The sequence below is a fragment of the Heterocephalus glaber genome, unplaced genomic scaffold, assembly GCF_053883595.1.
Source record: "Heterocephalus glaber isolate CG9 unplaced genomic scaffold, H.glaber_assembly_v1.0 deba00000347, whole genome shotgun sequence".
In the NCBI taxonomy this organism is placed as follows: Eukaryota; Metazoa; Chordata; class Mammalia; order Rodentia; family Bathyergidae; genus Heterocephalus; species Heterocephalus glaber.
The window spans coordinates 8,742,357-8,769,920 of NW_028258143.1; the positions used below are offsets into that span (position 1 = coordinate 8,742,357).

The window sequence follows — 27,564 nt, forward strand, 5'->3', positions numbered from 1 at the left end:
TGGGACACATCGCCACATTGTGATATATAATTCTTTATCTGTGTAAACTAAGTAGCCAGTATTCTAAATAGATTAATTTCTTACTTTTGCACCTTCTTTCTTCAGGGTGGGTGTTGATAATAATGAGATGATAGCATTAACAGCTTTCCCTTACTGATCTTCCAAAATGAACCAGATACCACGTTGAATCTCAGAAGATGGAATCAGAATTTGGACATTCTCTTGAGAATACCTATCACTCAATGAGAAATATACCTCTTCCTATATGTTTCCAATCCTGTAAACTCTCCATCACAGCACTCTCTATTCTTCCATCTAGAAAAAAATTAACATTATTCTTAGGGCTGTCATGATTCATTAGATCATTTTGCTGCCAAGCATAAAGGGGCAGTGATGAGAATTAGTGTCAGAGAGGGTGATAAGGATAGAAAATGTGCACAGCCTGAAGCCAGTCCCTTGGTGATGAGTGTTTGTGACTATATGTGGTGTGCACACATGTGTTTTCTTTTTTAAAAAATTAATTTTATTGGGACATATTAGGTATACAATATAATGACATTCATCACTGAAAATTGGGACCTTTACATAATCTCTCTTGGTTCTTATTTTTTCCCCATTCCCCTGACCCCCCTTCAACCCCTCCATCCCTCACTATGTACAGGGAATTTGGCTCCGTTTTCTCATTTTCTCATACCAGTTCCATTCCGTTCTTTCCTTTCCCTTACCCTCACAATTCCCCTTCGCCTTTTGGCCCCTTTCTTCCTATTTCACATTATCTATTATACCATTTAGTCCTTATTTACGCTTTCAGTGTCTCACACTAGAGAAACTATTCGGTATTTATACATCTGTGTCCTATTTATTTCTCTTAAGAATATCACCTCAATGTACACCCATTTAGATATAAATGTCTCTAATTTCTCATTATTTATGGCTGAGTAGTATTCCACTTTATAAAAAAAAAAACCACACACATCTTCTTTATCCAGTCTCCAGTTGATGGGCAGTTGGGCTGCTTCCAAGTTTTAGCTACTACAAATTGTACTGCTATGAACATGGGTGCACATATATCACTGTAGTATGATTCTTTTAATTCTTTGGGGAAGATGCCCAGCAGGGGAATAGCTAGGTCAAATGGGACCTCTAAGCCTAGTTCTCTGAGGTATCTCCATACTGATTTCCACAGTGGTTGCACCAGTCTACACTCCCACCAGCAGTGGAACAGGGTTCCTCTTTCCTCACAGCCCCGCCAGGATTTGTTATTGGTTGATTTCATGATAGCAGCCATTCTTTCTGGGATAAGGTGGGATCTTAGGGTTGTTTTCATTTGCATCCCTCAAATGACCAGAGATGCTGAACATTTTTTCATATGTTTATTTGTTATTTCTACTTCTTTGTCTGAGAAATGTCTTTTTATTTCAGATGCCCATTTTTGGATTGAGTCTTTAAATTTGTGAGGTATGATTTTTTAAAGTTCTTTATAGATTCAAGATAGTAGACCTTTGTCTGAGGAATAGCAGGTGAAAAAATTTTCCCATGCTGTAGCTTGTCTCTTCACACTATTGGTGGTTACTCTTGCTGTGCAGAACCTTTTTAATAAGAAGAGATCCCACTTGATGATTGTTTGTGCCAGTTCATGGGCAACTGAGGTTTTGTTCATAAAATCTTTTCCTACACCACTTATGGATTCTTTGGGCTAGTTCACAGGCAACTGAGGTTTTGGTCATAAAATCTTTTCCTACACCAATGCCTTTAAGAGTTCTACCTAACATCTATTTCAGCCGGTTCAGTGTTTCTGTTGTAATATTTAGATCTTTAATCCATTTTTATTTTAGTTTAGTGCATGGTGAGATATAGTTCTAGTTTTAATCTTTGGCAAGTTGAAACTCAATTTCTCCAGCACTATTTATTAAAGAGGCTATCTTTCCTCCAGTGAGGGTGTTTGGAACCTTTGTTGAAGATGAGATGACTGAGTGTGTCTGGAGTTCTTTCTGTATCTTCTAATCTGTTCCACTAGTCCTCAGGTCTGTTTCTTTGCCAGTACCATGCTGTTTTTATCACAGTAGCTTTGTAGCATAGTTTCAAGTTGGGGGTTGTGATATGCCCTGCCATGTCTCTGATGCCTAGAATTGCTTTTGCTATTCTGGGTCTCTTCTAATTTCAAGTGAATTTTTGAACTGTTTTCTCGAGGTCCATGAAGTATGCTGCTAGAATTTCAATTGAGATTGCATTAAATCTCTATAGCAGTTTTGGAAGTGTGGCCATTTTCACTATATTAATCCTTCCTACCCAGGAGCAAGGGATGTCTTTCCATTTTCTGGTATCACCTTCAATCTCTCTTTTCAGAGTGCTATAGTTTTCAAAGAAGAGGTCTTTGATTTTTTTTGTTAGGTTGATTCCTAGGTATTTCAGTTTTTTGGATGCTATTGTGAAAGGAATCGTTTGCCCTGTTTTTCTCTCAGTGAGTCTGTTGTTTGTGTAGAGGAAAGCTATTGATTTTTGTGTGTTGACCTTGTATCCAGCTACTTGACTGAATGTGGTTATCAAGTATAGAAGTCTTTTGGTGGAGTTCTTGGTGTCTTCTATATAGAGTACCATGTCATTTGCAAATAATGACAATTTGACTTCTTCATTTCCTATCATTCATTACTTTTATTTCTTTCTCTTGTCTAATCACTGTGGCTAATGTTTCCAAAACTATATTGAACAGGATTTGTGATAGTGGGCATCCTTGTCTTTTTCCTGATTTTAGTGTGAAGGATTTCCGTTTTTGACCATTTAGTATGATATTGGCTCTTGGATTTTTATAGATGGCTTTTATTTTATTTGTTTTCAAGTTTATTTGCACACACATATTTACACACATGTGTTTGCATATAATCTATGAAGAGACTGTGCCTCCATTTACTTTGGTCCTAGAAAGTCCACAGTTTCTAGCCTTAGCTGGCACTCTTCCCATGTGCAGGATACAAACAGAACATTTTCTTTTTTTAAAATTTTTTTTAGTTTTTATTTTTCAAGCACAACATTTTCTTGCCATACCTGTTCTCCAAATACCAGGAGATCAGTAGGGATACATACAATAAAGAAGCTTCCTATTTCATATACCAAGACAATTCACCAAAGATTAATCTAACCAAAACTAATCTGTCTTAAATATATAATTAAAAGTCAGTTTTCCTAATAGTATAGGGGGCTATAATAATTTTTAGTGCACAATATTAATCATTGCAGCACATTTCTTGTATGATATAAGGTATGGAACCACTTTTATATATTCTTGACAGTTAGCTTATGTTAGCTTTTGTTATGCATCAAGAATATCAAACTTCATCCAAAGCTGATTTCTTGCATTTAAATGTCTGGATATATCTTATGAACTGGTTGAGAAAACATAATCAAGCAATGTGCTTTAATCTTGAAGATGCCCTGGGAAAAAACTTATTCTGAATAACTAAGAGAAATAGCTTGATCCAAAGGCAAAAGCAATAAGCAATAGAGGAAAGGGCTAGCTGTCTTTTTTCACTTTGAAATCAAAATCCTAAACCATTGCTTATTTAGTTATTGCTAGATGCAGTTGTCTCTAAAGGTCAATCAATCAAACAAGTATTTATTAATTAATTACTTGCTTGGTATGCAATTAGTGTTATAATTGGATATATATAAAACTTAAGAGCTGCTCCATTTGTTTTTTATTTTTATACACACAGACTCCAGAATGGTGTCTGATTTATATACATGATCAATATACATATTGATGGATAAGTTAGCGAGTGAATGAATGAATGAATGAATAAATGTCCTGATGAATTTATGACTTGGCTGTGCAGGCACCACAAATGAGATGAGGCAGCAGTCTTTAGAAAAGAGAAAAGTATAATTTATTATAGAATGATGCATAGTGTGCTGTCTGATTTAATATATGGCTTCTATTTTTACCCTGCTTTTGACTTACCCAGTGACCATGCACGTTACTACAAAAGGTGAAGCTGAGCAGATGTCTAAGATCACTTGAAATTATAATATATTTTAATTTCATAGAAATAATTTCTGGGGCCAGGGATTTAGCTCAGTGTCTCCGCTGCCTGCCTCACAAGTGCAAGGTCCGGAGATTGAGCCCCGGTACCAAAAAATAAACAAACAAACAAAAAATAATTTAAATACCTAAGATTCCTCAATCAGAACATAGAAAGATCTGAATACTAGAGGAAGGCTTCAGTGAAGAAGTAATATTTGATTTGAGATTTTAATTGAATGGCAGAAAGAGAACTTAGTGCCTATTTCCTTCTGTGCAGTAGATGTTTATGCAAATACTGTCTTTCAGCCTCACAGTACCAAGAAATAGTTTTATGACAATTTTTACATTAAAGAAACTGTGGTAAATAAAGAGGCCAACATCACCAGTTGAGACTAGTCAGGATTGGGGCCAGGACAATCACATTTCCTGATTAAAAACAGGTAGATACCTCACCAAAGAAATTTCACAGGTGACAACAAATGATGTTTTACATTATGTGCTATTAGGACAGTGCAAATTAAAACAATAAGGTACCATCACACACCTACTAGAACAGCCAAAATCAAGGGTACTGACAACAACAAATGCCAGTCAGGATGTGGAGCAACAGAAACCATTTATTCATTGGTAGTAGAAATGCAAAATGGTATAACTACGTTGGAAGATAGTTTGGTGATTTCTTATAAAATGTGGCACAATTAGCAAAGAATCTATCAGCTACACTTCATGATGCTTATCTATATGAGTTGAAACTTTATGTATACTTAAAAACTTGCATGTGAATATGTTATTTACAGCATTTTTATAATTTTCTGAATTTGGAAGCAACCAAGATATCCTTTAGTAGGTGAATGGATAAATAAGTTATGGTACATCCAGGTAATAGAATATTATTCAGTGCTAAAAAGAAATCAGCTGTCTTCATGCTAAGAGAGTAAAGAAACTTGAATGCATATTTCTAAGTTAAGAAGGCAATCTAAAAAGTCTACATACTATGTGATTCTAACTATATGACATTGAGAAAAAAGTCAAACTATAGAGACAATAAAAATACTCAGAGTTGCCGTGGGTTGGGGGGAGGGAGGACATCTACACAGAGCACAGTTTTTAGAGCATTGAAAGTTCTCTATGTGATCCTGTAATAAAGAGTATATGCCATTTTATATTTGCTCAAACCGATAGTATATACAAAAACAAGATTATACCCTAGTGTAAGCTATGAACTTTGGTGAAAAATGATGTGTTGATCAGGTCCATCAGTTGTAACAAATGTTCCACTTTGGTGGAGGATGTTGATAATAGGGGAGGTTAGGCAAATAAGGGAGGAAGTATGTGGGACATCTGTATACTTTGCTTGTGAATAATTTTGACATGAACTTAAAACTGCTCTAAAATATTAAATCTTATAAAAACAAGAATTTTCTTACAGAGAGGATGTGATAAAAGGAAAGTGTAACAAGGATTTTTGAAGCAGTATTAGAAGATAATGAGTCTAAAATTTTTAAATTATTAAAATTGAAATTATTAAAATGTAATTGTAATTATTAAAATGAAATCAGTGGATAGAACTAATACAGCTGAAATGTCATGTAGCAAATAAGAATATCTTGGGGAGATTTTTTACTTAGGGTGTGGGGGAGAGACACCAATAAATAATAAAGACTTGGAAAAACTAAGAGAAAATTAAGAGATACAAAGAAATGAGCTAGTATACGAGTATCTTTTTTTTTTTAGTACCAGGGATTGAATTCGGGATTTCGTGCTTGCGAGGCAGGCAGTGGAATCACTGAGCTAAATCCCCGGCTCTATACCATTATCTTTTAAACAGAGTCCCAGCAATGAAAAAGTAGATTGAAACAAAAAGAGATAAATAAAGCCTGAATGTTTCCTTGAATTGCAGAAAGATTTAAGAGCTTATTGAAAGAAAGAAAACTCAAATTTAGGCACTTGGAAGAATTACTTGGTGGCAGACATCTCAGTTGGCTAACCCTAACTCTTTACTTCCTCTTGTCAATGGCAAATTAAATACATTATACAGTTTGGCAGACCAATGCTCATGTTACTAACTTTTCTTGCAGCTGCAGATGGTTATTCAAGGGAGTCCTGGCCAGAGAAAATAACAAAAACTCAATATACAGAATTAATAAAATAAAAATCTCAGTCCTTTGAGCATGATAAGACATACAATTTCTGGCAATCTAGATAAAGAAAAAATATTGTAAATGTCAGTATTACAAAATGTAGCATATAAAGGAGATTTTCCACAGGCATATCAAGGGATAAGAATAGTGGGGCTACTGTGACTAAATTTATCTTAAGTAATTTGATTATTTTGGTAGTACTGGTGATTGAACCTGGACCTCATATATGTTAGGCCTCTTGGCTACCACTGCACCAAGTCTCAAGACCAAATTTGAAAATCTTGATGAAAAATTTATTTATGGAAACATGAATTTTTCACTAAGAGAATTATAATGTGACTATTATAATAACTACTAAAGAACACGAAAATGTTGGTTAAAGACCTGCTTCATCATTCTCCTTTTCCACAAAAAGACAAGAGACTAGCAATTTAAATCTGTGTACTTGTAATCAAAATATCAAGGCACAGAAATCACCCATCATGAGTAAGTTTATTCAAATCATAAAGAAAAAAATTAAAAAGAAAAGATGGAAAAGGCTGGACAGCTCTTAACATGAAATAAGTACAAGTTTTGATTTCTTTACTGCTGCCTTTAGGCAGGGCCAACACTCTTGGGTGACAAGAGCAGGGACAGCAGCCTGAGTTTCAGGTTGTCTGGGCTTCTTCCAGCTCAACTCACTGAATAGACTCCCCCTGTCCCTGCCCCCACCACCTTGAACTGAGGCTAATTAGGTCAGAAAAAGCCAAGGCAACACTATACAGCCTCTGTTTTATTTCTTTCACTGACACCGATAAACAATCACAGAGAATGGTACTTAAGGTGTTCTAAAACATGCAGATTATCATTTAAATTTTTATTCAAAATTTGGAAGAACTCTGGTTTTGCTGTTTCCCCTCTTTTCCCTACCAAATCTCTCTCTGAGAACCTAGCTGTGTTCCAACAACCTTGGGAACATATTCAGTCAGGTCAGTGTTTCCAGGTCTTCCTATCATCAGGTCACTGTAATAAAAAGATGGGCTGGGGGTCTGTACTCTCCTCTTTGTGCTTAAGCAGGTGTGTGTGTGTGTGTGTGTGTGTTTTGTGTTTTATACTAGTTGGTTTTCTTCCAAAAGTGTAAAAGCCTTTTATTATTTAATAATATCATTTAAACTGCACATATCTAGAGGCTAGGTTTATTCCCCTTTTGAAATGATAAGAGTTGTCAGGTTAAAAGTTGTCAATAGATTACCCTGTTTGTTTTTCACTGTTTTCTATTTTGATTCATGTCTTGTCAGAGACTTGTAAATGTAGATTATTTTTTACATCTGTCTACTGTGTTTGTGCTATTTTGTTTATTTCTTTATTTTCAGTGCTGGGGATGGAACCCTGGTTCTTGCCCATGTAAGACGAGCATTCCACCACTGAGCCACAACCCAAGCCCTGTCTACTTGTTTTTAAAGAGTTATGAACAGTTATGAAACAATATTTATATTTTACTGTTTAATCCTTCAGTAGCCCTGATTTTTATAGTAGGAAATGATAGTTCAAGTACACAGAATTATAGGTTGATTTCACATATAAACAATGATGAGAAAAATCCTAAATGTTTCGCTTAATAAATAAAACTTTCATTTATTTGTTTATTTAAAAATGCATCATGATCAAATGTGGCTTATTTCAAAAATGAAAAGATGTTTTGATACAAATACTCATTAACTCACATTTATGGTCTATAGGAAAAATACCCATGATTATTTTAATAAATACACCAGAAAAATACTTAGTAAAACAGTATCAATAGAAAACTTTATTAGATGGATTCAGAAAATATTACCAAAAAATAGAGCTCAAATACACAATTGGATCTTTTTGTGCATTTTCTATAAGTTTATGAATAATATTCCATATATATGATAATACCACTATGTTTGATATAATACTTTTGGAACTAGCAAAAACAAGAAAAACAAAGAAGTAATGCTTATGAAGAAATATAAAGAAAAAATTAACAAAGAATGGCTACCTTCAAGAAATCAACCAAAAACAAATACTGAAGGGGCTGTGGGGAGAAAGGAACCATTCTTCATTGTTGGTAGGAGTGAAACCCGATACAACTTGATACAACCACTATGGAAATCAGTATGAAGATTTCTCACAAAAAAGTAGAAATTCCATTTAACTCAGCTATTCCCCTTCCAGGTATTATCCCTAAAGAGTTAAAGACATCATACCACAGTGATGTATGCGTAACCATACTTAATGCATATCTATACAGGAGAATAAACTTGAGTTATTTGTAGGAAAATGAATGCCCCTTGAGACCATAATGTTAAGTGAAGTAAATCAGGCACATAAGTTTAAATATTGCATCGTTTCTCTTACATGGAAAAATTAATATATAAATAAAGTACAAATAAAAGAGAAATAATAGGAAAAAAGAGAGAGGAAAAAGTGTTATTGTAATCCACATAGACAATATATCTAAAAGTATACCTTGAGTTAGTATAATTGTCTTATATGTTTTGTATGTTTTTTGGCCTACTAGTCTGGTTTTGTATCTGCATATACGATTATTAATTTTATAAGGTCTTATAAGATGCATAAATGAATCTAATGCTGACAAAATGAAAAGGAGGTGGAGAGAATACGTAAGAATTGAAATGTCTTAAGTATACATAACAATTCCTCACAATGAATATAATCATTATGTACTACAAATATGTACTAATAAAAGTTTAAAAATCCAAAAAACAAGGAAAAATTAAAAGTATTATTTGCAGATTACCTATATAGCAAACAGAGGAGACGGATGTTTCTGGAGCCCCGTCTTCTCTGTCCTCCCAGTGGCAGGTCTGATAGCTTACTCTGAACAGGTCTGAGTTAAATTGAAGAACACACTGATATAGCTGCTGAATTTCAAAGGTCTCAGCTTTGTAAAAGTACTAGTACATCTATCAGAGTGTCCCTTTCAACATAGCAGTTTAACTATGCTGCCCTTTGTTCCAGATACTCTGGAAGCTATGACAGGGACTGGCAAGTTTGAGGCCAGCCAGGGCAATTTAATGAGAGCCTTCTCAAAATAAGAAATGAAAAGGGCAGCAAATGTAGCTCAAAGCTCCCTGGTTTCAATCTCTGGTACTACCGTCCTCCAAAAACCTAAAAACTTCAAGACTGTTGATAGAAACATTTGAATATCAAAATAAATGTAGAACTATACCATTCTCCTCCAAAAGACTTATAGATTCAATAAAATCTCACTCTCAGTCTTGCCAATTTTGAAATTGTCAAGCTATTTGTAAAGTTTATGTTAAACTTACAGAACTTTAATACGTAAGCAATTTTGAAAAAAACAAACTTGGCAAACTCATTCTGTATCATTTCAAGATTTGAGGAAGATGCAATAAACAAAACAATTTGGTATTGATACAGGAAACTACATGTAGATCAATAGAATGTAAATCCAGAAACAAAACAGTATCAATTGACTTTCAGCAAAGGTGCTAAGGTTATTTCATGGGAGGAGAGTTGTGTGTGTGCGTGTGTGCGCGTGTGCATGTGCACGCGCGTGCACATGCGTGCATGCATTTAGTATTGTAGAATAGTTTTGTTTTAGAAAATTGGGGTGTGCATTTATCATATCTTCATCTTTTTCAATCATATTTATTCTCTTTGTCTTTCCTTTCCCTGTTGGCTGATTCCCCTTACTGTCTCCAAAAGCCTTCCTCCTGGGTTTCCCGTTATCTCTCCTTTATGCTGTCTGTCTATCTATCTATCTATCTATCTATCTATCTATCTATCTATCACCTATGTATTTATGTATTATTTAGAGTTCTCATATAAGAAAAAACATGCAATATTTAACTTTTTGAGTTACACATTTCACTTAACATGACAGTTTCTACTTCCAGTCCCTTTTCATGCAAATGACATGATTTCAGTCTTATATAGGGCTAAGTAGTATTCCACTGTTTATATTCCATTGTGAAAATGTGTTATTTATAAGACACTTTCTTTATCCTCTCATCTGTTGACAGGTGTCTAGGCTGCTTCCAGAGCATAACTGTTGTGAATTGCACTGCTAAAAACATGGGGTTGCATGTAGCACTATAGTAAACAATCTTTATCTTTAATTCTTACTGGAATATGTCCCAGAGTGGTATCACTGGATCAAGTGATATGTCTATGTTTAGTGTTTTGAGGAGTTTCTATACTGATTTCCATAGTGATTAGAGGTTCAATATCTATAGCCATCAGAGAAACGCAAGTCAATGCTGCTTTGAGATTCCAACTTATCTCAGGCAGAATGGCTATCATGAAGAATACAAAAAGAATGAATTATGGTGAATATTCAAGGAAGAAAGAACCGTCCTAAATTATTGGTGGGAATGTAAACCTACTACAACCACTAAGAAAGGCCTTTCTTAAATAATAATGCTAAAGGATCTGGATATTATGTAGAAAAAATAATCTATATCTCATGCCACAAATAAGAATTAAAACAAATAATATACCTGATTTTCAAAGTTAATTGTATTGTAAGCCCGCATGCAGTACACTACATACCCACTAGAATGTCTAAAATTAAAAATAGTCATGAGCCAAATATGGTGGCATGTGTCAAGTGTGGTGGCAAGTTCTAGATACTCGTGAGTCTGAGGTGATACAATTACTTAAACCCATAATTTAGAGACCAGTCTGGGCAACATAGTAAGACTGTCTCAAAAAAAAAAGTACTCACCATAGCAAACATTGCCAGGAATGTCTAACAACTAGAATACTCATGCATTATTGCTTGAAATGTACAATGATAAACCACTTGGGAAAACTGGCCAATTCTTAGCAGACAATCCAGAAATTTAACTTCTAGCTGTATCCCCAAAAGAAATGAAAACTTAAAACCACATGAACGCTTGTATACAAAGCTCACAGAAACTTTATCTATATTGTATTTTTCCCAAATTAGAAATAGCCCAATTGTCCATCTTAGGTGAATGGATGAGCACTGAAGTAGTCAGCATCTGAAACTATTAATACACACAACATGGATGACTCTCAAAAATATGGCACAGAGGAAGCCACACACCATCAAGCAAAAGATTATTCCATTTCTGTATAAACCTAGAAGACAGTAATGTAATTTACAGGATCAAAAAACACGTAGTTTTCTGCCCGGAGCTTATTGTGAGCCAGCCTGTGAAGGTATAATAGGGCACTAGAGATGTCTTTGACCAAAGCCATCAGTTTTCCATTTTCTCATCTCCTGTGTCTATGCTCTAAGGTTGGGAATATCCTAATTTAGTGGGTCTTAACTATTGTTTCATGAACTGGTGTGCTATATAATAAGAGGAAAATAACCACATGTTTTTCAAAGTGGCAACTTTATACAAGTGTAAGTGACTATTAATCATTGTGAAATTATCTCCTTGTAATTTGGTGTTAAAATATCTGTTTACTGTATGCAATGGTGACAGTCAGTGATGAAGCTGAATTTTAATAGCTTCTCTTGGTAATATAGGTGTTTGACAAGTCTTGGTATTAATAAAAAAGAAAAGAAGAGAAGAAAGGTAAAATAGGTGAATGTCGCATTCTATCTTAACCTAGTGAAGGATCTTATTAAAAATACGTAAAAGCATAGGTATAAAGACAACAAGAAGGACAACAAGAAACAAAATAACAAAAATAAACAGAATCTTGACTAGGGAAATGTATGTCTAATAAAACATAGGAATTTCCAAAATACAGAATTTGTAACTGTGAAAACTAATATTTAAAATATATACAAAGACTGATAATCTATAAAAATGAGTACAGTATTTGAAAGGAAAATTCACATATGTAATTGATTCTCAAACCCACTACTAATTACATAAATGAAAATTAAAACAATAAAATACTACTCATGAAAACAAATTAGCAGAAGTTAGAAAGCAGGTAAGTGTATGGAGAGGAAGATGACTCTACATCCAGAATTAGTGGGAATGTAATCTACAAAACTACTCGAGGGAAGCTGACAATACCTAGAAATAACTATGCCTGAACCTGATGGCCCATCTCATGAAAAGTCACAGCACATCATGGAGGACATTTATAGCAGCACTGTTTGTAACTGCCAAAAATTTTGGCCAACCTGAGAGACTGGCCAAGTAGAACAAGGTGCATGTATACGTTGGAATGCAGGAATACTATGAACAGTGTGCAAAAATGAGCTAGATTTACATTTTACATATGAAATAATCTAATCTCAAAGAATGGCAAATTAAAATATTAACAAAACAATGTATAACTCTATACTTTATGCAGATTAAAAACATATCTGAAAGATATTCTTTAGTTTCCAAGGATACAGTACATCTAAATAGCCACCTGAATATAAGTTTGGAACAGTGAGAAATGGGCAAGTCTGGTAAAAGGGAAAATATAATAAAATAAGGCTAAAATTATATGAAACAATCCTTCTTTGATAAAACAATCCTTAACATATTGATGATGAAAGTATGGTGAGTTGAGAAGTATGATTAATCTTACATACTAACACATTTTTTACATTAATCAAATAAACCACAATACTAATGCGTTAGAATTCATGTGAGCAGGGTAGAGGGTGAGCTACCAACAGTGACCTCACTTAATCTCTCAATGAATTCCATGCTTTTGTATGTCATATAGAGTGGGCCTATGTTTGTATATTGCTTTCCATTAAGGTATGCTTTTATCGATTTTTATATTCTGATCTTTCTTAATCCTTACTTAGAAAGTAAATCCCTGCAAAGTAGATTCTCTCGTTCTTCTTTCTCTTGGTACCTATCATATTTCAAATATTAGATACTCAATAATACTTAGCACTTTGATGAATATATTGAAAAACCATCTATAGGATGTGGCTTTCTTAAATACATGTGTAAGCAATTCCAACAAATGAATTAAAATTTCTGTATCTATAATCATCTTGTCACATAAGTAACCTCACTCCCTTATATGTTGCCACTAGTTTATTTTGTATTTTGCTTGTGAAACGTTATTTCCTGGGGTGAATGTTTTGTGACACTTGGGTGGCTTGAATGCAAAGTAACACTCCTAGGCCCTAATAGATTTTCTCACAAAAATTTCACATCATTTTTGGAACATGAAAAATAAGTTGTGGGCTACTTTTCTAATAGAACCTCTTTCCTTCTCCTTTTGTTTCAAGCTGACTTCCATTTTTCCAATATGTTGGAGATCTTTTATTTCTATTCTTGCTCTGTATGTTTTAGTCCCCTTTATTCTGATGTGGGGGATATAATGGAAGGAAAAATATTTCTGTCCTTAACAATTCTTATGACACCAAATATGTGGAGATTTCCCACACACTAAGAAACTTAACTCCAACTTAACTTAGTTTTAACACTAACCATTTGCTGCAGGTCTGCAATAAGGCAGATCTTACCTCAGTATGTTCCTTCAGCCACCCTCTGCTGATTTTGTGCCGTGGGCCACACAAGTCTTTGTCAAGATGGTCAGTTTTGCTTAGTCTCGAGGTTCTCCATCCTGGTACAGTTGAAAACTATCCATGCCTGAGCCTTGACCTCACCCTTGAGATGTTGACTGAGTTGGTTTTGCAGGTGAGATTCATGCCTAAGAGAATTTGAAGATGCTCAGGCTATTTTAACCTCCAATTTAATTTCAAACCACTTGGCTTGGATGTCCCCATACCACTTCCTTCTATGGACTCCATGCTTCCAGGCCCTGTTTCCCTCTTCTCTAACCTTAAGGGAACTTTATGCTTTATAGGAGAAAATATATAACCTTTGCTGTCCTCACACATAGGCAAAGATAACCCTGCGGTTCCATGTCACAAAGACATACTTGTTAATCAGGACCTAATAGCTGCACTGGCTGGGTGCGGTGGGTACTTCTAATCCAACAAGCTTTCCACTAATACTTTCAAGGCCTCAGGAAGTTCTTTTCTGTATGTTTCTGGCCCTATAGTCTAGAAAGAAAAATAAATATGTCAAAATGATGACAAGGGTTATGGATTGTACAACTACCAATCAAAAAGGGCCACTGGGCTGGGGATTTAGCTCAGTGGTTCTGTCGCCTGTCCTGCAAGCGCAGACCTGAGTTTGATCCCCAGTACCTAAAAAAAAAAAAAAAGCCAGTTTTGGGTGAGCAAGAAGATTTGAATGGTGTAAAGTGTGGGTAAGAGAACAACAACAACAAAATAATAACTTCCCCCTTTTAACTGTCAGGCAATTGGATTGATGTAGCTTCTTGTCTAGTGAAGTAGCAGGTATTGCTTTCTAGCAGTTCTGAACAAATTTTCCTGCTTCTCTGTATAATTAGTAGTTCCACTAGGAGTGTCTCAGGAAATAGTTTGATATTCACAGCTTATTTATATGGTAGTTGAGGATCATTCTATAATATTAAATAATTTATATTGTTTTTGAGGTTTTTTGCATAGATATTGATGTAAAAGTGGTGATGCATTCCAGATTTTTATATTAGCAACTGGGTGGAAATGCAAAGCGAGAATTGTAAATGGGAATTTTATGAAATCACTTATCTTTGTTTAGTTAAATTTGACATATGTTGGCTGTTATTTTATTTTTATCAATAATTTTGAATAGTTTTGGAAAAAAACTTGAAAAAATTTTATGGTTTAATAAACTCATTAAGAGCATTTTTAGAATAGTTTTAAGTTTATAGAACAAAGGAAAGTACAGAGATTTTTCCATATACTGTTTGTCTTCACACAAACATATCCTCTTTCACTGTGAAAATATTATGGTAGAATGGTACACTTCTTACAATTAAGACATCTACACTGACACATCATAATCACCCAAAGTCTATGCGTCAGAGTTTACTTTTGGTGTGTCTTCTATGGGCTTAGACAAATATATAATGATATATACAATTTTACTATTATGCAGAATAGTTTCATTGCCTTTATAATCCTCTATGATCTACTTAATATCCGTAGTGCTCCTTAACCAATGGTGAGTACTGATGTTTTACTATCTCCATAGTTTTAAATATTTTATAATGCCATATAATTATAATCATATAGTATGTAACCTTTTCAGATTGGCTTCTTTCCCTTTGTAATATTCATTTAAGCTTCCTTGATGTATTTTCTTGGGCTTTAGAGTTCATTTATTTATAGTGCTGAATAGTACTCAATTGTCTGGATTTACCTTAGTTTATTTATCTATTGAAGGACATCTTGATTGTTTCCAAGTTTTGGAATTTGTGGAGAAAACTGCCAAAATACCCATGTGTAGGGTTTAGTCTGGATGCAAATGTTCATTTCATTTGAGTATAGACCAAAGAATGTGATTCCTGGACAATATGATGTGATGATTAATCTCGATTGTCAACTTCACTGGTTTAGGAGTCACTTGAGGGATTTGTAAAGCAGCCTTTGGGGTTTCTCATGTTAGGCCAAGAGGATATGACCTTGGGGACTATAGCCAGACTCTGGTTCCTTCCCCTCTGGCTCTCTTTCCTTGTACTCTGCTTTCTAGCTGGCATGATGTGAGCGGCCTTACTCCAGGATACCCTTTTGTGATGATGTTCCTGTTTTGGAGACAGCTGACCATGGACTGAAACCTCTGAAACTGTAAGCCAAATAAACCATATACATCTTTAAATTGCAAGTTTCAGGCATTCTTTTTCAGAAACAGGAAAGCTGACCAATACATATAGTAAGGGTGTATTTAGCTTTCTAAGAAACAATCACTGTCCTCCAAAGTGATTGTACTATTTTGCATTCCCACAACCACTGAGTTTTACATTTTGATCAACATCTGATGTTGTCATTGTGCTGGATTTTGGCCATTATGATAGATGTGTAGTATTATCTCATTGTTTTAATTCACAATTCTTTAATGATATATGATACTTAAAATCTTTTCATATGGTTGACATTTTCTTTGATGAGGTGTCTAGGGTTTTTTCCATTTTTCAAACAAAAATTTATTTCTTAAAATTTTTTACTGTTCCTTATAGTTTTGTGAAAATACACTCAAATTTTATAGATTGAATATAATTAGATTTCACTGTTTAATTACTGTCAACAGAAAAGAAATTTTGTGAAAATCTTGATTATACTGAAGGGAAGGAAAAATTTTGCAAAAATCATTCAAGTTTATAAATCTCATTTTTATAATATTAATCAAGATATCGCTGGTATACAAGTAGAACAAAGACATATACACAAAATTTCACATAATTATATTTGATATTTTGTAAACATTCACTCACTTAAAAACTATAACTTCATGCACATTTGTCATGATAGAAGAAAAATGTTCAAAACATGAGCGTAAAGTATTTTGTTTAAGAGTTTGAAAGCATTAGTAATAAGATATGTTTCTATATATGATATGCGGCCTCCTTTCTTCACTGTTGTCTTAGACTCTGTAAATGTCTGGAGTAGATCTGCCCCACATTCTCCACCACCAAGAAACTTTGTGTGCAGCACATTCTCTTGTTGTGCAGATGAAAAATCCACTAAGACTATTTCTAGTTTTTCCTCATAACACCTTTCTGCTAAGGCTGTGGGGACAGTGCCAAATAGTTGCTTGGATAGGGAGAAAAGGAATATACAAATATGGGAATACAAAGATTTTTGAAAAGATTAATATTTATAAATAGCATTTTACCATATATTGATAAAATTATGAACAGTATTACATGGGAACTTAGAGAAGTAGTAGCGGTGAACACAACATTTACATGTTAATTTGCTGGCATCCTTCTAACTGTGGTGAACTGAGGTTAGTTTTTGAGTGAGCTTTTAAATCATGGGTTGTGCTTCTGAATCTTGTGATGATGCTGTATCAAGGAGTACATAAAAGATGAGCTAAGTTTTAAGAAAATATTAAAATAACTAAATTTAAAAGGTAGTCACAAATCCCTTAACAATGTGACTATGTTCTGGGAAGTATGTTATTAGGCAATTTTGTGGTGGTATGAACATCATTGAGTATACTTACAAAACCAGGATGATGTAGCCTACTATACATTTAGGCTGTGTTGATATAGCCTATTGTTTTTAGGCTATAAATTACGTTACTGCACTGAATACTGTAAGCAATTGTAGCACAATGGTAAGTATTCATGTATCTCAACATTGCTAAACATAGGAAAGACATAGTAAAAATGCTAGACAACAAGGATTGTTCAGTTCCATTGTAATCTAATAGAATCAACATCCTATAGTTAGTCCGTTATTGACCAAAACATTGTTATAGGCATGAGTATATACATATATGTACATAAATATAGATATGCATATCTATGTGTCTATATGTGCATATGCACATTTTAACTATCAATATTCACTTTTTAGCATGCTCATACAATTTATTTACTACTCACTACATTGAAGTAGTTCTCAATATGCTCCAGAATGGAGAGTTCTGGACATGCCATATTAGAGGACTTGGAGTTATATATTTGGAATAGTTTTCTGTAACAAGCATATTAGCTTCTTGTGCATGTGAAAGTTGTAAAGCCATTATGCCTAAGCTTAAGGCAGATGGCTCTGCTGGGCTGTGGAGATAGAACAGGGCTGAGAAAACAAAATTAGAAACATGTATTTCAGCTTATTAATTTAAAACAGAGCTTGTGAAACCCATCTCTCAGGGAAGTGGCAATGGAACAGTGAAGAAAAGATGAACACACAAAAAAATTAAACTTAAACATCTGAAGTTTATCCTTCGTTGACATTTATAGCTAAATGGATGCACCTAAAAACCATACTCTTAAGTGAAATAAATCAAACACACATGTGTAATTGAATTGTTTCTCTGGTGTGAGAAACTGAAAGTGTAAATAAGGACCAAAATGTATAATAGATATTGTAAATAGGAAGAAAATGTTCAAATGAGAGGGGACACAAGGTAAGGAGCAGAGGAAAAGGAAGGGAGGGATAAAATGAGAAAAGAAGGATAAAATGGAAACAAAGCTCTTGTAAATAAGAAGGGGAAGAAGAGTAGAAGGGAAGGGAGGGGAATGGGAAAAATATGAATCAAGATATATCATGTACAGGTACAAATTCCATGCAAAAATGTGATCATTATGTATATCTAAATTGTACCAATATACTAATTCATGATAAAAATTAGAATATATTGACTTACTGCCTTCATATGGCATGCTTAAGAAGATAAATCTTAGAGTTAACATTTTAAATAATTAATTCTCCTTATAAATTATCCAGTGGCTTACTCTCTTTCTTCTTACCTTCAATTTGTAGACCCATTGAGGGTAAGTAGTTTGCCCAAGATCACAGATATTGATAGTGATAGATTCTGAAATAGAAACCAAGTCTTCTCACACTAAGGTAAATAGTTGTACTACCTAGTCATGAGTCACTTATATTTCCAAGGTTTTAAGACTGAGTGGCTAAGAAAATTGAGTCTGTCATTCAATATTTCGTTGAGGATCATCTATGTGTTAAGCACCAAGCATTGGGCTATGTGTTACGATTGTAATGGGAAACACTAACTGCTCCCCATGCCGCTCCCATCTTTCTCATAAAATGGGAGGCTGGTGCAATGCTGGGAATGTGATGTTATTTTTAACAAACACTGGTTTTAGACATGTTGGATTTGATGTCTGTATTTCATGTACATTCAAATGGCCTTGTTTTTCCTGAAAACCATATACATCATTCCATTTATGTATAGCATAGGTTAAGAAAGTCTTCCCCAGCTGCCCTTTCAGATAAGAGAGAAGCCACATAGTAAAGAGAAAATTTGTCACATCTGTATTAGTAAGGGTTGTCTAGAGGAACTGAATCAATAGAAAATATATGTATAATTATGCAAGGGGATATATTAGGTAGGCTTAAGGAATTAGAGACAGAAGAGTCCATAATGGCCATAGGTGCATTGGAGGATCTAGTAGCTGCTCGGCACAAGATGAAAGGCATAGAATGGGAGATCAAGGATACAGCATCAGTCTAAGGGTGAAGGCCTGGAAGCTCACTGGAGGGGATCAGAGATGAGTCTGTGTTGGAAGACTGAAGACACTAGAAACCTGAAAACTGATGTCTGAAGACAATGAAGACTGAACTTCTTGAAAATGGAACATTTTCTTCTTTTTTCTCTTTTTATTCCATCCAAGCTACAAGCCTATTGGTTGATGCCACTCATAGGCCTCCCTCCTCCATTTTCTAGCCTATGTGCCAGTTATTTACAGACACACCAGAATGGCACTCCACTAATTTTCTAGGTGTTTCTTAATCCATTCAAGTTAACATGTCATTATTAATGGTCACAGCATCCATTAAAAATGTCCTTCCTGAGTTTTCAGCAAAGTGACTTCCAACCTGTGGGAAAGATTACAGTTATTTTACAAGATGAAACAAATGTTCAGGTTTGGAGCATGATTTTTATCACTGCTTAGGTTTAGGTATGTCTTTCTTCCTCTTGTAAAATGTGCTTGTTTCTGGGATAGATTATTTTAAAAATTCTTCCTTTCTGTGGAAAGTTGCAAAACATAAAGGCAGTGTTGGCCGTCCACAGCATATTCTTGTAAATTGGCCATTAGTCAGGTTTCCTCATAGAGAAAGGCAGTGTGCCTTTGACCCTCATGTGCTGGAAACAGGAAAATGAATTAACTCAGACATGGTTTGGATGGTTTTCAGCATGAAAACTGATATATGTTGGTTTGAAATGAATTTGCTCTCCAAATATTTGCACTCATAAAACAGTTTAAATGAAAAGACTGACTATTCCAAGATAGAATATTGAATCATAATAAAATCACACACATTTTACAAAATTTAAAAGGACTGCCACAAAGAAAGATAAACTTAAGTAATTTTTAGAAAAATGGATTCACTTCGAGGCCATAATATTAAGTGAAATAAGTCAGACACGCAAGCTTAAATATCACATGGTCTCTCTTATTTGAGAAATCCAAAGCAAAGTAAAAGAGCAAAGTAAAAGATAGATAAGAAAAAGTAGGGAAATAGATGGTTCTCAAAGGGGAAGGGGATCAAGAAATGGAGGGAGATGAGGGAAAGGAGATAAAAAAGATCTGTTATATATACTTAACAGACTCAACACAAGGAAGGTAGACATTATATATTGTAAGTCTATGCACACATAAATAAAATGATCTGAAAAATAGACTCACTGAACAAAATACCTATAGGTAGAAGTGGACATAGGTCTGACTGTGACTGCTTGAACAGGCATCTAAGAGATTTTTCTTTTCTCCTTCTTCCTCTTCCTCATCCTTCTCCTCCTCTCCCTTTTTCTCCACCTCTTCTTTTTTACTTTTGATTCTGTTTTTATTTAGTACTGTAAATAGAATCAAGTATCTAGTACTTACCAATAAAATGTTCTAATATTGAAGTACACATCCCAAACCCAGACCTTTCCGCCTTTTAAAGAAAATTTCCATGTTTGGGAGAGGTTTAGGATTTTTATATTTTCACATAATATAGTCTCTTTGCTTTCTTTTCTGTAAAATAAAAAAGGCTAAGCATCAAGGAAAAATTTTAAATAATATGTTTCACCATTTTGAGCTTTGAATAATAAAATATAGGATAAAATCATGAAATCAAGTTCTATAAGCTCGGAAGAGAGCAGAAATTTTTATTTATTCTTGGATTGTAAATTGAAATTGAAGAAAGACAAAAAACAAGAAAATGAGAGCAATATTTTAATTTATTTTTGTGATTCTGTGGGAGATTTTCTGTTTAGAGAACACAGCATTTCACAATTTTTAGAGTTGTACCACTGTGGTTCTGATTTTATCTGTACAGAGATAGATTATATATGTTATTGTTAATTTGGCTCATATTTCAATATTGTGTTGCTATAACTAATATTTCCCATAAGATAAACAAAGTGTACTCATACTAAATGTGATGAAAGTAACTCAACAAACACGTAGTCACAAATGGAACATTTTGCGAAATCCTCTTATATTTCTTAATTATTGATACTTGTTTATGAAGCTAATTTTCTGTTTATCAGTTGTCATTAATCCTGACAGCTTTATGATTCACAAGCTCCCTTGGGCACAAGATGATTACTTTGGTTAACAAATTGCAGTACCACTACAGAACTTTGTCAGATTTGCCTCATAGGCTTGTTATTCTACAAATTCTTAAACTGATGAAAAATATTTTTCTCTGAAAAGAGAAATTAACAGCTTCATATAGCCATCTCCAAACTTTCCATGATCCTAAATCCCTAGAGAGTTTCCATGGCATAACTAGGAATTAATGGGAATCCCAAAGGTGCAGCTTAAAGATGAGAGGTTCTGAGCAATTAGTGAACATTTTATTACCTGAGGGTTCACAGGTACAGATTGAAATTACAAACATCTTTGCTCTGTACCCCAGAGCCCCAATCATTAGGGAAAATAGTATTCTCCATGGATTTATCAATATTTTTCACAAGGATTTTTCATGTTTAGTGAGAAATACCCATGAGTGCTGCTTAAATATACTTACAGTTCTCTTATGAAGTCATTTGGCAATGGCTTGTTATGCTCTGTTTAGCTTATTCTTTCTGGATCTGATATATAGTTTGGGGCATTGTCTGTCAACTTGCTAGAAATTAGGACAGCAAATGCCTTTGAATTTTCTTTACTCATTTAACCATGTTACTGCTGATGCTTACTCTTTTAATATGTCTCTTATTTGGAAAGCACACTATATTTTATATTATCAGTTAGAGATGTACAATTTTGAGTAAATGGAGATATGTATAAGTAGATTAAAAAGCTACTGTTTTCGAATGAGTTCCAACTTGCATATCAATATACGATTAATTCTGAGTGTGACAAGATCATCTTAGGCTCCCTCGTTAGTTCATGCAGTGATAAAAAATTTCACAGCATGTAGTTTATGAAGAAAGTGTATAATGATAGTTTAGCTTCTACTTAGGTTATTTACAAATCTTCATAAATTATCATTTTGTGGAAGAACATCTATTTTATTTTCTGTTGCATTAATAAAATACCGAAGGTAACATAACTTATAAAGAATAGAAGTTTATTTGACTCATACTTCTGAAAGTTGGGAAGTCCAAGAACACCTGCTTGTCCTCTGATGAGGCCTTTCTTGCTGCATAATAACAAAACAGAAGGAATCACATGCTAAGATAGAGAAAGCATGCTAACCTGGATTTGTCTCTTTTTTTTCTTCTTTTTATAAAGCCACTAATGCCATCACAGGGACCCCAACATCATGACTTCATCCAATTACTTCCCAAAGATTACACTCCTAATACCATAAACGTTTGAATTTAGTGATTCAGTTTCCAGCACATGAGCTTTTGGGGGGCACATTCAACTATAATAAATGGCAATATGAAAAAATTATTGCTTTAAGGATTAACTTATGAAAAATAATTATGGAGAAACATTAGTGGCATTTTCAAGTAGTGCAATGCAAACTCAACTCTCATGATTTTCTCTCCCCAACTCACACCTATTCTTGTTACATTAATATGAATAAGTTGGTGAAATGGCAGTAGAGTGTCATTACAAAAAAACTAGACTTCCCATACAGATATGGGGTTGTGATACTGGACAGTTCCAATGGACCCTGTCCATATAAGAAGCTCTTGAAATGACATTCCCTGCAATCATGTACTGTATATCATGAGTGACCATACACAGTGGGCCTGAGGTAGAATAATGTAGAGACTTGCAAAGTTATTTGTTCTATCTTAAGTCTGATTTCCTTGTGTTACAAAGATAACTTGACCTTCAAGATATGGTTCTTTTATGATTAAGTGAGGTTTTACAAGAGTTTATTTCAATGAAGGCACTTAATGTAGTACCAAACTAATGACAAATGATTAATAAATGTTAGTCCTGGAAGTAGGAGATGAGATGAAATTTAGCAAGTGATTAAGACAAAAGAAAAACATGATTCTTACTTAGAGGTCTAAAAATTAGACAAAACACCATTTTGATTTTTTCTGAGAATGATCTGGACACTACACTTGCTCATAGCCAAAAGGCTGAGAAGTGATCTGTGAATAATTGAGAATAGGTTTCTTTAAAAACATTAAATAGCAGTGCTACACATATGAATGCATGCATGCATACACACAAATATGGGTATACATACATTAGCACATGTATTTATGTCCACCCACACAGCAGCCAAATTTTGAATACTTAATTGTAAAATGCAAATTTCTAGCATATAAATTTTGGATACAAGAAAAAACAAAGCAGGCACTGGAAATTAGTCATTTAGAAAAAGAAAAATATTACTTCAAAATAAAAAGGTAGAAGAATGTATATGCATTTCAATGTAATAAAATATAAGTGTAATGACAATGACTATAGCTGTCAATCTTCAATAATCTATGAAGAATCCAGCCTCAAGTGCAATGAAGCTTTATAAGATTTGTGATTACTGAGTGTAAAATATAACAGATGCTATAATATTTAGATGCCTGCTGGCATTTACCTTTTCCTCTGCACAGTTCATTTCAACTGTATGAAAATTTTATGGGTTATGTAACAATGGAGAAAAATTATTTGTAAAATAAGCACAGGAGAATTGAATTGTTTCAGTATTGTAGTATTTGATTCTTTTGACCAGACAAACTGTGCAAGAAAGTGGAGAATTCAATGATACAGTATTATTTTCAGTTCTCATATGGTGGAAGATGCATAGTTCAAAAAATAACACTGATGTTGAATTCAGTTACTTTATTTGTGGCATTCAGAATTGATTTCTTAGGAATGGAAGCCTACTGTTTGCTTGAGAATTGGATTTGCCTTGAAGATTGCAATGGAAGGATAGTACACTGTTGCCATTGAGGAGATGGTCAATGTAAACAATTCAAAGACAAGTACTTGCTTTTAAAACACCTTTTGCAGGTTAGGTTATCAAATATCAGTCTTCTTTAAAACATTTTATTATATTTATGATCACATTGTAAACATGGATTATATTCCATATACAGGAAAGTGAAAAAGCCAAATAGCCTTCTTTGGAGATTTATATTCTTCTATTTTTCATCTGTCATATTTAAATTTATATTCTTTAGAAAATAATAAAAACTTCAATATCCAATAAATCATCTATTTCTATTGACTGAATTTTCCAAATATCTGCTAAATCTGTCTGCTTCTCCGCATTACAACTTCTACAGCTCTTGCCCTGACTCTCTTCTATAATGGAAAACTCTTACAATTTTTCTTCCTGTACCTGTACTACCAATTAAACCCATTTTCTATAGAGTTTCAAAATGTCACTCTTCCTTGATTTTTTCATGAGATTCCTAGTTGACTTAGGATGAAAACCAACATACTAAGTATGTTTTGTGAGTAAACCTGGCCCAGAAACTGTCTACTCTTAGCTACATCTTCTGCTCTTCTCTGACTTGAGTCCAGAGACCATATCTATACCTCAAAGTTATTGTTTCTGTTTTTGTGGATTTGGTAGCTTTTTCTATACCAGTAGCTTCAAACTGAAGTATATATATACATCCTTGGAAGGTGTCTTAGTTATTTTCTCATTGCTGAGACAAAGTACCCAACAAGCACAAATTAAAGGAGGAAAAGTTTATTTTAGTTCATAGTTTGTACAGGTTTCAGTCCATAGTCATCTGGCTCTATGGTAGGCAACATAGCAGAGGAGAAACAATCTATGGCAGGGCAGACAGGAACCAATAAGCAGAAACCCTCTCTTTCTCTTTTTATTCCATCTAGGCTACAAGCCTATTATTTGGTGTCACCCCCACACAAGGCGGGGCTTCTGTCTTCAGTAAATCTAGTCAGCCATACCCAGAATTATGCTAAAGGAATCAGTGGACTGATCCAGTATCACATATCCTTAATCCAGTATCACATACCCTGGATCTATACACCTCCAAAAAGCCCCACCTATGAGTACGTGAATCTTGGGGAGAGGGGTTTAGATACAAACCATAACAGAAGGGTTTGAAGTTATACCATGCACATTGTTACTTTTAAATAAATTAATATCAGTGTAGAATTTTCCTACAAATGAAAAGCCCCCATTTTTCTCCTCTTCTACTTTAATAATCACAAAACAAAACATGTCATTCAATTATTTTGACACTTACTGTAGAACATTGTATCAGTTATTAAAATTTCTGAGACACTTAAAAGAGGGACAGTTTAAACTGTCAGTGAAGTCTTCTTTAGTAAAGGAAGCATACATTTTTCTTTTTTCTCAGTTTTTATTTTTTTCTTACTATACGTTTACATTACATAATAATTATATTTCTTATGGGAGTTGATATGTAACATATCACAATTCTTTTTAAATTCCATTTCCTTCCCCTCTCTGCCCCCTCACTCCAACTCTTGATCTACTTCCCATTTTAAAGAGATCTATCTCCCTATGTCTTATTATCTATCTTGTATTTTACTCATTATTTATGTGTTTGCTGTCTCTAAACCATACAATATTTAACCTTGTGTGTTTGACTTATTTCAATTAACATTACAGTCTTAAGATATATCCATTTTTCTACAAATGCCTTGATTATCTTTCTTTATGGCAGAGTAGTACTTCATTGTGTGTAAATACCACATTTTCTTTATCCATTCATCTATTGATGGACATACAGGCCACTTCCAAGATTTAGCTATTACAAATTGTGCTGCTATAAACATGGCTATACATTTGTAATATGATGTCTTTAACTCTTTTGGAATGATACCTAGATGGGAAATAGCTAGTTCGAATGGAATTTCTAGTTTTAGTTTTTTGAAGGAATCTGTATCCTGATTTCTGTAATGGTTATAGTATTTTACATTCACATCAACAATGTATGAAGGTTCTTTTTCCCCTGAAGCCTCATCAGTATTTGTTATCATCTAATTTCTTGATGATATCTATACTTTCTGGAATAAGATGGAATCTCAGTGTTATTTTAACTTGCATTATTGTAATGGCCAGAGAAAGATGGATTATGAAGTAAATATCTTTAAGACTGTGACAGTTTGCAAAGCTACCTATTCTAACTCCACATTTGATGATAAAGAAAGTAATGGGCACCAAAAGATAATCACACCCTCATCCCTGGAATCTGCAAGTGTTGCCTTATAAGGAAAAGGTCTTTCCAGATATGATTAAGTTAAAAGATTTTGAGAAGTGATGGTTGTCTTGCCAGGGTGCACCTTAAATGCAATCACACATATCCCTATGAGAAAGAGGCAGGGAGAAATTTCATGCAAACACAGAGGTAGAGAGATTTGAGTAATTCAGTCACCAATGATGGAATACAGTTAGGCACCAGAAATTGGAATAACATAGAAAAAAATTTTCCCCTAAAGCCCACAAAATATCAAGGTCTTGCAACTTATTTCAGACTTCTGGACCCCAGAAATATGAGAGAGCAGGATAAATTGCCTTTTTCTCATGAGAAAGTCAGCATTTTTGCTCTGTTCAGATCTTCAACTAATTTTATGAGACCTCTCAAATGTGGAGGAACAATCTTCATTAATTCAAATGTCACTCGTATCCCAAAACTCCTTCACTGACACACCCATGTGTTTGCCCTAGTATCTGGTCATTCCATGGCCCAGTCAAATTGAGGCACAAAATTAACTATTACAAATAAAGTCTCCCATTTTACTTTCCAGTTCCTGATAACAATTATTCTATTCTTTTCTTTAAATATCATATAAAGTATAATTACAATCCATTGATCCTTCTGTAACAACCTTATTTCATTTGGCATAATATCCTCAAGGTTCAGCCATGTTGTATCATACATCAGGATTTCCTTCTTACTAAAAGCTGAATAATAGCCCATTGTATGACTATACCATATGTCATTTATCCATTCATCTGTCAATGGACATTTAGGTTGCTGCTGCATATTAGCTATTATTAATAATGCTACAGTGAACATAGGAGTGCCGATATCTCTTCATGAACTTATTTTCAATTCTCCGGGATAATATGTCTGAAGTTAGATTAATGAATCAAGTGGTAGTTCTGTGTTTAGTTATTTGAGGAACCTCTATTTTTTTTCTCTGCTGGCCACAGTATTTTACATTCCTACCAACACTGAACAAGGGATCTAATTTCTCTAATTCCTTGCCAACACTTGTTATTTTCTGAATTTTTATAATGGCCATCCTAATAGGTATGAGATAAATATGATGATTAGTGATTTTTAGCACTTTTCACATGCCTGTTGGTCATTTGTATGTATTCTTTGAAATAAATATTTAAGTGTTTTTCCCATTTAAATTGGTTTGATTATTATTATTATTACTTTTGCTGTTAAGTTTTAGGAATTCATTATGTATTTTAGATATTAATCCCTTATCAGATATATAGTTTGCAGATATTTTTCTCATGCTATTCACTGGTGTTTCACTCTGTTTTCTTTGCTGCACATACAAAAACTTTTAATTTGATACAGTCCCACTTGTATAATTTTGCTTTTGGTGACATATTCTTCT

At 34.0% G+C, this 27,564-nt stretch overlaps 1 protein-coding gene across 6 annotated transcripts in view; it reads left to right on the forward strand.

The window, feature by feature from the left end:
- Window positions 1–27,226, forward strand: part of LOC110343870 (uncharacterized) — a 217,266-nt gene extending 190,040 nt beyond the window's left edge. For all 6 annotated transcript variants that reach the window (XR_015445980.1, XR_015445979.1, XR_015445978.1 and 3 more), the window contains one exon: window positions 15,645–27,226. The gene's annotated coding sequence lies outside the window, so the exon portion shown is untranslated. The remainder of the gene's footprint in view (window positions 1–15,644) is intronic.
- The last annotated feature ends 338 nt before the right edge of the window (window positions 27,227–27,564 follow it).